Raw genomic sequence first — 12,099 nt, 5'->3', positions numbered from 1 at the left:
GCTGCGGAACGAGAGGATAGGCCTTGAAAAACTGAACACAGGTCAATCGAGAAAACAGGAGTATGTTGTGTGGAACTATGAAAAAAAATAAGCAAAATTTACAAACTGTGTAGTCCATGCGCAAGATAGGCAACATCAAGGACAGTGTGAGCTCAGGAGCGCCGTGGTCTTGTGGTTAGTGTGAGCAGCTGCGGAACGAGAGGATAGGCCTTGAAAAACTGAACACAGGTCAATCGAGAAAACAGGAGTATGTTGTGTGGAACTATGAAATAAAATAAGCAACATTTACAAACTGTGTAGTCCATGCGCAAGATAGGCAACATCAAGGACAGTGTGAGCTCAGGAGCGCCGTGGTCTTGTATTTAGTGTGAGCAGCTGCGGAACGAGAGGATAGGCCTTGAAAAACTGAACACAGGTCAATCGAGAAAACAGGAGTATGTTGTGTGGAACTATGAAAAAAATAAGCAAAATTTACAAACTGTGTAGTCCATGCGCAAGATAGGCAACATCAAGGACAGTGTGAGCTCAGGAGCGCCGTGGTCCTGTGGTTAACGTGAGCAGCTGCGGAACGAGAGGATAGGCCTTGAAAAACTGAACACAGGTCAATGGAGAAAACAGGAGTATGTTGTGTGGAACTATGAAAAAAAATAAGCAAAATTTACAAACTGTGTAGTTCATGCGCAAGATAGGCAACATCAAGGACAGTGTGAGCTCAGGAGCGCCGTGGTCTTGTGGTTAGTGTGAGCAGCTGCGGAACGAGAGGATAGGCCTTGAAAAACTGAACACAGGTCAATCGAGAAAACAGGAGTATGTTGTGTGGAACTATGAAAAAAAATAAGCAAAATTTACAAACTGTGCAGTCCATGCGCAAGATAGGCAACATCAAGGACAGTGTGAGCTCAGGAGCGCCATGGTCTTGTGGTTAGTGTGAGCAGCTGTGGAACGAGAGGATAGGCCTTGAAAAACTGAACACAGGTCAATGGAGAAAACAGGAGTATGTTGTGTGGAACTATGAAAAAAAATAAGCAAAATTTACAAACTGTGTAGTCCATGCGCAAGATAGGCAACATCAAGGAAAGTGTGAGCTCAGGAGCGCCGTGGTCCTGTGGTTAGCGTGAGCAGCTGCGGAACGAGAGGATAGGCCTTGAAAAACTGAACACAGGTCAATCGAGAAAACAGGAGTATGTTGTGTGGAACTATGAAAAAAAAAGCAAAAATTACAAACTGTGTAGTCCATGCGCAAGATAGGCAACATCAAGGAAAGTGTGAGCTCAGGAGCGCCGTGGTCCTGTGGTTAGCGTGAGCAGCTGCGGAACGAGAGGATAGGCCTTGAAAAACTGAACACAGGTCAATCGAGAAAACAGGAGTATGTTGTGTGGAACTATGAAAAAAAATAAGCAAAATTTACAAACTGTGTAGTCCATGCGCAAGATAGGCAACATCAAGGAAAGTGTGAGCTCAGGAGTGCCGTGGTCCTGTGGTTAGCGTGAGCAGCTGCGGAACGAGAGGATATGCCTTGAAAAACTGAACACAGGTCAATCGAGAAAACAGGAGTATGTTGTGTGGAACTATGAAAAAAAATAAGCAAAATTTATAAACTGTGTAGTCCATTCGCAAGATAGGCAACATCAAGGAAAGTGTGAGCTCAGGAGCGCCGTGGTCCTGTGGTTAGCGTGAGCAGCTGCGGAACGAGAGGATAGGCCTTGAAAAACTGAACACAGGTCAATCGAGAAAACAGGAGTATGTTGTGTGGAACTATGAAAAAAAATAAGCAAAATTTACAAACTGTGTAGTCCATGCGCAAGATAGGCAACATCAAGGACAGTGTGAGCTCAGGAGCGCCGTGGTCCTGCGGTTAGTGTGAGCAGCTGCGGAACGAGAGGATAGGCCTTGAAAAACTGAACACAGGTCAATCGAGAAAACAGGAGTATGTTGTGTGGAACTATGAAAAAAAATAAGCAAAATTTACAAACTGTGTAGTCCATGCGCAAGATAGGCAACATCAAGGACAGTGTGAGCTCAGGAGTGCCGTGGTCTTGTGGTTAGTGTGAGCAGCTGCGGAACGAGAGGATAGGCCTTGAAAAACTGAACACAGGTCAATCGAGAAAACAGGAGTATGTTGTGTGGAACTATGAAAAAAAATAAGCAAAATTTACATACTGTGTAGTCCATGCGCAAGATAGGCAACATCAAGGAAAGTGTGTGCTCAGGAGCGCCGTGGTCCTGTGGTTAGCGTGAGCAGCTGCGGAACGAGAGGATAGGCCTTGAAAAACTGAACACAGTTCAATCGAGAAAACAGGAGTATGTTGTGTGGAACTATGAAAAAAAATAAGCAAAATTTACAAACTGTGTAGTCCATGCGCAAGATAGGCAACATCAAGGACAGTGTGAGCTCAGGAGCGCCGTGGTCTTGTGGTTAGTGCGAGCAGCTGCGGAACGAGAGGATAGCCCTTGAAAAACTGAACACAGGTCAATCGAAAAAACAGGAGTATGTTGTGTGGAACTATGAAAAAAAATAAGCAAAATTTACAAACTGTGTAGTCCATGCGCAAGATAGGCAACATCAAGGACAGTGTGAGCTCAGAAGCGCCGTGGTCTTGTGGTTAGTGTGAGCAGCTGCGGAACGAGAGGATAGGCCTTGAAAAACTGAACACAGGTCAATCGAGAAAACAGGAGTATGTTGTGTGGAACAATGAAAAAAATAAGCAAAATTTACAAACTGTGTAGTCCATGCGCAAGATAGGCAACATCAAGGACAGTGTGAGCTCAGGAGCGCCGTGGTCCTGTGGTTAGCGTGAGCAGCTGCGGAACGAGAGGATATGCCTTGAAAAACTGAACACGGGTCAATCGAGAAAACAGGAGTATGTTGTGTGGAACTATGAAAAAAAATAAGCAAAATTTACAAACTGTGTAGTCCATGCGCAAGATAGGCAACATCAAGGAAAGTGTGAGCTCAGGAGCGCCGTGGTCCTGTGGTTAGCGTGAGCAGCTGCGGAACGAGAGGATAGGCCTTGAAAAACTGAACACAGGTCAATCGAGAAAACAGGAGTATGTTGTGTGGAACTATGAAAAAAAATAAGCAAAATTTACAAACTGTGTAGTCCATGCGCAAGATAGGCAACATCAAGGAAAGTGTGAGCTCAGGAGTGCCGTGGTCCTGTGGTTAGCGTGAGCAGCTGCGGAACGAGAGGATATGCCTTGAAAAACTGAACACAGGTCAATCGAGAAAACAGGAGTATGTTGTGTGGAACTATGAAAAAAAATAAGCAAAATTTATAAACTGTGTAGTCCATTCGGAAGATAGGCAACATCAACGAAAGTGTGAGCTCAGGAGCGCCGTGGTCCTGTGGTTAGCGTGAGCAGCTGCGGAACGAGAGGATAGGCCTTGAAAAACTGAACACAGGTCAATCGAGAAAACAGGAGTATGTTGTGTGGAACTATGAAAAAAAATAAGCAAAATTTACAAACTGTGTAGTCCATGCGCAAGATAGGCAACATCAAGGACAGTGTGAGCTCAGGAGCGCCGTGGTCCTGCGGTTAGTGTGAGCAGCTGCGGAACGAGAGGATAGGCCTTGAAAAACTTAACACAGGTCAATCGAGAAAACAGGAGTATGTTGTGTGGAACTATGAAAAAAAATAAGCAAAATTTACAAACTGTGTAGTCCATGCGGAAGATAGGCAACATCAAGGACAGTGTGAGCTCAGGAGTGCCGTGGTCTTGTGGTTAGTGTGAGCAGCTGCGGAACGAGAGGATAGGCCTTGAAAAACTGAACACAGGTCAATCGATAAAACAGGAGTATGTTGTGTGGAACTATGAAAAAAAATAAGCAAAATTTACATACTGTGTAGTCCATGCGCAAGATAGGCAACATCAAGTAAAGTGTGTGCTCAGGAGCGCCGTGGTCCTGTGGTTAGCGTGAGCAGCTGCGGAACGAGAGGATAGGCCTTGAAAAACTGAACACAGGTCAATCGAGAAAACAGGAGTATGTTGTGTGGAACTATGAAAAAAAAAAAGCAAAATTTACAAACTGTGTAGTCCATGCGCAAGATAGGCAACATCAAGGACAGTGTGAGCTCAGGAGTGCCGTTGTCTTGTGGTTAGTGTGAGCAGCTGCGGAACGAGAGGATAGGCCTTGAAAAACTGAACACAGGTCAATCGAGAAAACAGGAGTATGTGGTGTGGAACTATGAAAAAAATAAGCAAAATTTACAAACTGTGTAGTCCATGTGCAAGATAGGCAACATCAAGGACAGTGTGAGCTCAGGAGCGCCGTGGTCTTGTGGTTAGTGTGAGCAGCTGCGGAACGAGAGGATAGGCCTTGAAAAACTGAACACAGGTCAATCGAGAAAACAGGAGTATGTTGTGTGGAACTATGAAAAAAATAAGCAAAATTTACAAACTGTGTAGTCCATGTGCAAGATAGGCAACATCAAGGAAAGTGTGAGCTCAGGAGCGCCGTGGTCCTGTGGTTAGCGTGAGCAGCTGCGGAACGAGAGGATAGGCCTTGAAAAACTGAACACAGGTCAATCGAGGAAACAGGAGTATGTTGTGTGGAACTATGAAAAAAAGTAAGCAAAATTTACAAACTGTGTAGTCCATGCGCAAGATAGGCAACATCAAGGAAAGTGTGAGCTCAGGAGCGCCGTGGTCCCGTGGTTAGCGTGAGCAGCTGCGGAACGAGAGGATATGCCTTGAAAAACTGAACACAGGTCAATCGAGAAAACAGGAGTATGTTGTGTGGAACTTTGAAAAAAATAAGCAAAATTTACAAACTGTGTAGTCCATGTGCAAGATAGGCAACATCAAGGAAAGTGTGAGCTCAGGAGCGCCGTGGTCCTGTGGTTAGCGTGAGCAGCTGCGGAACGAGAGGATAGGCCTTGAAAAACTGAACACAGGTCAATCGAGAAAACAGGAGTATGTTGTGTGGAACTATGAAAAAAAATAAGCAAAATTTACAAACTGTGTAGTCCATGCGCAAGATAGGCAACATCAAGGAAAGTGTGAGCTCAGGAGCGCTGTGGTCCTGTGGTTAGCGTGAGCAGCTGCGGAACGAGAGGATATGCCTTGAAAAATTGAACACAGGTCAATCGAGACAACAGGAGTATGTTGTGTGGAACTATGAAAAAAAATAAGCAAAATTTACAAACTGTGTAGTCCATGCGCAAGATAGGCAACATCAAGGAAAGTGTGAGCTCAGGAGCGCCGTGGTCCTGTGGTTAGCGTGAGCAGCTGCGGAACTAGAGGTCCGCGGCCGTACCTTTTTGTAGCACCCTGTATATTGTGAAGCAGCAGGCCTTAAGTGGAAATACCACTTAAAACAGGTAGTGGGAAAAGCAGACACCAGACTCAGATTACTGGGAAAAATCTTAAGGCAATGTAACTCATCCACGGAAGAAGTGGCATATCAGGCGCTTTTTCGCCAGATTCTTGGGTACTGTTCATCTGTCTGGGATCCCCATCAGCTAGAACGGATAGAGGAGATAGACAAGTCCAACCAAGAGCGGCTCGTTTCGCCACGGGATCGTTCAGCTGGCGAGAGAGCGTTACGGAGATGCTAAAACAAACTCCACTGGCAGACGTTACAAGAGACGCGATGTGCATCACGCAGAGATTTACTGTTGAAATCTCGGGACAGCACTTTTCAGGAGGAGTCGGACAACATATTACTTCTCCCCGCATACATCTCACGCATCGACCACGAGGAGAAAATTCGAGAAATTAGAGACAATACTCGAGACTTACCGACAACCATGCTACTCACTCACTATTCGCGAGTGGAACAGGGATGGAAGGACCAGAAAGTAGTACCGAAAGTAACCTCCGTCACACACCGTTAGGTGGCTTGTGGGGTATGATGTAGATGTAGAGATTTGTGGGGACGAATTAGACATTTGACCCGTGGAAGGGGAACAAGGGGGAAACAAATGGTAGCACCGAAATCTTTCTCTTAACAGGGTGGCTTTATTAGAATGAACAGTTACACTAATTCTCACACACAAATAAACAAAAGATGTTATGTGGACATGTGTCCGGAAACGCTTAATTTTCATGTTAGAGCTCATTTTAGTTTCGTCAGTATGTACCGTACTTCCTCGATTCACCGCCAGATGGCCGAATTGAAGGAAGATAATGTTGACTTCGGTGCTCGTGTTGACATGCCACTCAATGCTGTACAGTTCTATCATCAAGCACATCAGTACGTAGCATCAACAGGTAGGTGTTCATCACGAACGTGGTTTTGCAGTCAGTCCAATGTTTACAAATGCGGAGTTGGCAGATGCCCATTTGATGTATAGATTAGCACGGGGCAATAGCCGTTGCGCGGTGCGTTTGTATCGAGACAGATTACCAGAACGATGGTGTCCCGCCAGGAAGACGTTCTAACAAGGGAACCTCCCAATCGCACCCCCCTCAGATTTAGTTATAACATGGCACAGTGGATAGGCCTTGAAAAACTGAACACAGATCAATTGAGAAAACAGGAGTAAGTTGTGTGGAACTATGAAAAAAATTAGAAAATATACTAACTGAGTAGCCCATGCGAAGATAGGCAACAACAAGGAGAGCGTGACTGAAGGAGCGCCGTGGTCCCGTGGTTGGTGGGACCATCTGCGGAACCAGAGGTCCTATGTTCAAGTCTTCCCTCGAGTGGAAATTTTAATTTTTTGTTTTCAGTTTATGTGACAAACTCTTACGTTTTCATCACTTTTTTGGGGGTGATTATCACATCCACAAGAAAACCTAAATCGGGCAAGGTAGAAGAATCTTTTTACCCATTCGCCAAGTGTACAAGTTAGGTGGGTCGACAACATATCCCTGTCATGTGACGCACATGCCGTCACCAGTGTCGTATGGAATATATCAGACGTGTTTTCCTGTGGAGGAATCGGTTGATCTATGACCTTGCGATCAAATGTTTTCGGTTCCCATTGGAGAGGCACGTCCTTTCGTCTACTAATCGCACGGTTTTGCGGTGCGGTCGCAAAACACAGACTCTAAATTTATTACAGTGAACAGAGACGTCAATGAACGAACGGACAGATCATAACTTTGCGAAAATAAAGAAAGTAAAATTTTCAGTCGAGGGGAAATTTGAACCAAGTACCTCTCGTTCCGCAGCCACTCCCGCTAACCACAGGACCACGGCGCTCCTGAGGCCCCAGTGTCCTTGATGTTGCCTATATTGCTTATGGACTACTCAGTTCGTATATTTTGCTTATTTTTTTCATAGTTCCACACAACTTCTTCCTGTTTTCTCGATTGATCTGTGTCCAGTTTTTCAAGGCCTATCTACTGTGCCATCTTATAACTAAATATGAGGGGGGTGCGATGGGAAGGTTCCCTTGTAAGCAATTGATCGGCGTCTTAGGGAGCACTGAACATTCCAGCCTATGAATCGCAACTGTGGAAGACCTAGAACGATGAGGACACCTGCTATGGACGAGGCAATTCTTCGTGCAGTTGACGATAACCCTAATGTCAGCGTCAGAGAAGTTGCTGCTGTACAAGGTAACGTTGACCACGTCACTGTATGGAGAGTGCTACCGGAGAACCAGTTGTTTCCATACCATGTACAGCGTGTGCAGGCACTATCAGCTGCTGATTGGCCTCCACGGGTACACTTCTGCGAATGGTTCATCCAACAATGTGTCAATCCTCACTTCAGTGCAAATGTTCTCTTTACGGATGAGGCTTCATTCCAACGTGATCAAATTGTAAATTTTCACAATCAACATGTGTGGGCTGACGAGAATCCGCACGCAATTGTGCAATCACGTCATCAAAACAGATTTTCTGTGAACGTTTGGGCAGGGTTTGTTAGTAATGTCTTGATTGGGCCCCATGTTCTTCCACCTACGCTCAATGGAGCACGTTATCATGATTTCATACGGGATACTCTACCTGTGCATCTAGAACATGTGCCTTAACAAGTACGACACAACATGTGGTTCACGCACGATGGAGATCCTGCACATTTCAGTCGAAGTGTTGGTACGCTTCTCAATAACAGATTCGGTGACCGATGGATTGATAGATGCGGACCAAGTCCATGGCCCCCACGCTCTCCTGACTTGAACCCTCTTGACTTTCATTTATGGGGGCATTTGAAAGCTCTTGTCTACGCAACCCCGGTACCAAATGTAGAGACTCTTCGTGCTCGTATTGTGGACGGCTGTGATACAGTACGCCATTCTCCAGGGCTGCATCAGCGCATCAGGGATTCCCTGCGACGGAGGGTCGATGCATGTATCTTCGCTAACGGAGGACATTTTGAACATTTCCTGTAAGAAACCGTTGGAAGTCACGCTGGTACGTTCTGTTGCTGTGTGTTTCCTTTCCATGATTAATGTGATTTGAGGAGACGTGATAAAATGAGCTCTAACATGGAAAGTAAGCTTTTCCGGACACATGTCGAGATAACATATTTTCTTTCTTTGTGTGTGAGGAATGTTTCCTGAAAGTTTGGCGGTACCTTTTTGTAACACCCTGTACAGAAATGATCTAGTAGATAGTGTCGCAAGTTCCATGCGGCATTTCGCGGACGATGCTATAGTATACAGATAAGTTGCAGCCTTAGAAAGTTGCAGCGAAATGCAGGAAGATCTGCGGCAAATAGGCACTTGGTGTAGGGAGTGGCAGCTGACTCTTAACATAGACAAATGTAATGTATTGCGAATGCAAAGAAAGAAGGATCCTTTATGGTATGATTCTACGATAGCGGAACAAACACTAGTAGCAGTCACTTCTGTAAAATATGTAGGAGTATGCGTACGGAACGATTTGAAGTGGAATGATCATATAAAATTTATTGTTGGTAAGGCAGTTGCCAGGTTGAGATTCATTGGGAGAGTCCTTATAAAATGTAGTCCATCAACAAAGGAGGTGGCTTACAAAACACTCGTTCGACCTATACTTGAGTATCGCTCATCACTGTGGGATCCGTACCAGGTCGAGTTGACAGAGGAGATGGAGAAGATCCAAAGAAGAGCGGCGCGTTTCGTCACAGGGTTATTTGGTAAGCGTGATAGCGTTACAGAGATGTTTAGCAAACTGAAGTGTGCAGACTCTGTAAGAGAGGCGCTCTGCATCGCCGTGTAGCTTGCTGTCCAGGTTTCGAGAGGGTGCGTTTCTGGATTTGGTATCGAATATATTGCTTCCCCTTACTTGTACCTCCCGAGGAGTTCACGAATATAAAATTAGAGAGATTCGAGCGCGCACGGAGGCTTTCCGGCTGTCGTTCTCCCCGCGAACCATACGCGACTGGAACACAAAAGGGAGGTAATGACAGTGTCACGTAAAGTGCCCTCCGCCACACGTCGTTGGGTGGCTTGCGGGGTATAAATGTAGATGTAGATGTAGGAGGCCGCTCTGGACAGTTGCGCCTTGACATTTTATGGCAGACGCTGTCTCGAGCAGTTTCCCATCAATAGTGCAGCTGGACAGTGGTGGATTTATTTTTCTACGTGTGAGCAGTATGTTACATTTATTTACGCTCAGCGTCAACTCACAGAGCCTGCACCATTCATGAATTCTCTACAGGTCGTTCTGCAAATTCTTACTACCTTCTGGCGTTGCTGCTTCGGTACAGACAACTGCAACATTTGCGAATAGCTTTAAAGAGCATCCGATCTTTTGTACTAGATTATTTATATATTTAGGGTGAGTCACCTAACATTACCGCTGGATATATTTCGTAAAGCACATCAAATACTGACGAATCGTTTTCACAGACCGAACGTGAGGAGAGGGGCTAGTGTAATTGGTTAATACAAACCATACAAAAATGCACGGAAGTATGTTTTTTAACACAAACCTACGTTTTTTTAAAAATGGAACCCCGTTAGTTTTGTTAGCACATCTGAACATATAAACAAATACGTAATCAGTGCCGTTTGTTGCATTGTAAAATGTTAATTACATCCGGAGATATTGTAACCTAAAGTTGACGCTTGAGTACCACTCCTCCGCTGTTCGATCGTGTGTATCGGAGAGCACCGAATTACGTAGGGATCCAAAGGGAACGGTGATGGATCTTAGGTACAGAAGAGACTGGAACAGCACATTACGTCCACATGCTAAGACCTTTTTATTGGTCTTTTTCACTGACGCACATGTACATTACCATGAGGGGTGAGGTACACGTACACACGTGGTTTCCGTTTTCAATTACGGAGTGGGATATAGTGTGTCCCGACATGTCAGGCCAATTAATGTTCAATGAGGTGGCCATCATTTCCTGCACACAATTGCAATCTCTGGCGTAATGAATGTCGTACACGCCGCAGTACATCCGGTGTAATGTCGCCGCAGGCTGCCACAATACGTTGTTTCATATCCTCTGGGGTTGTAGGCACATCACGGTACACATTCTCCTTTAACGTACCCCACAGAAAGAAGTCCAGAGGTGTAAGATCAGGAGAATGGGCTGGCCAATTTATGCGTCCTCCACGTCCTATGAAACGCCCGTCGAACATCCTGTCAAGGGTCAGCCTAGTGTTAATTGCGGAATGCGCAGGTGCACCATCATGCTGATACCACATACGTCGACGCGTTTCCAGTGGGACATTTTCGAGCAACCTTGGCAGATCATTCTGTAGAAACGCGATGTATGTTGCAGCTGTTTGGGCCCCTGCAATGAAGTGAGCACCAATGAGGTGGTCGCCAATGATTCCGCACCATACATTTACAGTCCACGGTCGCTGTCGCTCTACCTGTCTGAGCCAGCGAGGATTGTCCACGGACCAGTAATGCATGTTCCGTAGATTCACTGCACCGTGGTTTGTGAAACCCGCTTCATCGGTAAACAGGTAGAACTGCACCGCATTCTCTGTTAATGCCCATTGACAGAATTGCACTCGATGATTAAAGTCATCATCATGTAATTGCTGATGTAGCGACACATGAAACGGGTGAAAGCGGTGACGTTGCAGTATGCGCATGACACTATTTTGACTCAGTCCACCGGCTCTCGCAATGTCCCGTGTACTCATGTGTGGGTTCATGGCAACAGCAGCTAACACACCAACTTCACACGCTTCTCCTGTGACGGGCCTGTTACGGACCCGTTTGCGTGCTACGACATAGCTGTTGCATACAGTTGACGGTAGATGTTTTGCAATGTGCGGCACGTTGGATGCTCTCTGTCCGGGTACCGTTCTGCATACACCCTGCAGGCTTCAGCTGCATTTCGTCGACACTCGCCATAGATGAGTATCATCTCCGCCTTTTCAGAGTTCGAATACACCATGGTCACAGTTCCTACAACACTACACTTTCACAGACGTCTGGTAACACGGTGTACTACTGTTGGTGTGCGTGCGGAGACGAATGCAGAATAACAAAAGCAGCAAGCGCTGCATGCGGACACTGCGACAGCTAGACCAAACCACAACAGTGCACTACAGCCACACTCGTAAACACGGTCGTCATCGTAAACATGTCCCTGCAGATGCTGCTCGCCGACCGTGGCCCGTGTTTGTTACAACACGCAACTGAACGTCGGAGGTTTCAAGCGTGAACTTTAGGTTGCAATATCTCCAGATGTAATTAACATTTTACACTGCAACAAACGGCACTGATTACGTATTTGTTTATATGTTCAGATGTGCTAACAAAACTAACGTGGTTCCATTTAAAAAAACGTGGGTTTGTGTTAAAAAACATACTTCCGTGCATTTTTGCATGGTTTGTATTAAACAATTGCACTATCCCCTCTCTTCACGTTCGGTCTGTGGAATCGGTTCGTCAGTATTTGATGTGGTTTACGAAATATATCCAGCGGTAACGTTAGGTGACTCACCCTGTATATTGTAAAAACAGCGGTCTTATCACACTTGCCTGTGGTACTACAGACATCTCAACAGATGTCACAATGAATATCTGAAATCCCAGGCAACACAGCCTCATATTCGCGTCACACGTGGTCAAAACTGTTCCGAAATGCATTTTGTGGATAATGTGGCCCAGTTTGGCCGTCTGCGTAAGTGGATATTGGCCATGTCCTACACACGTTCGAACTCGTCACCCCTGCGGCGGCAAACCGTCGAAAGCTTTTCGTGTCTGTCCCAGTACTGTTTGCCTCTGAAACTTCCGACTCT

The sequence above is a fragment of the Schistocerca cancellata genome, chromosome 10, assembly GCF_023864275.1.
Source record: "Schistocerca cancellata isolate TAMUIC-IGC-003103 chromosome 10, iqSchCanc2.1, whole genome shotgun sequence".
Classification (NCBI taxonomy): domain Eukaryota; kingdom Metazoa; phylum Arthropoda; class Insecta; order Orthoptera; family Acrididae; genus Schistocerca; species Schistocerca cancellata.
The sequence above is the reverse complement of the archived record's forward strand: the minus strand, read 5'-3'. Positions refer to the sequence as shown.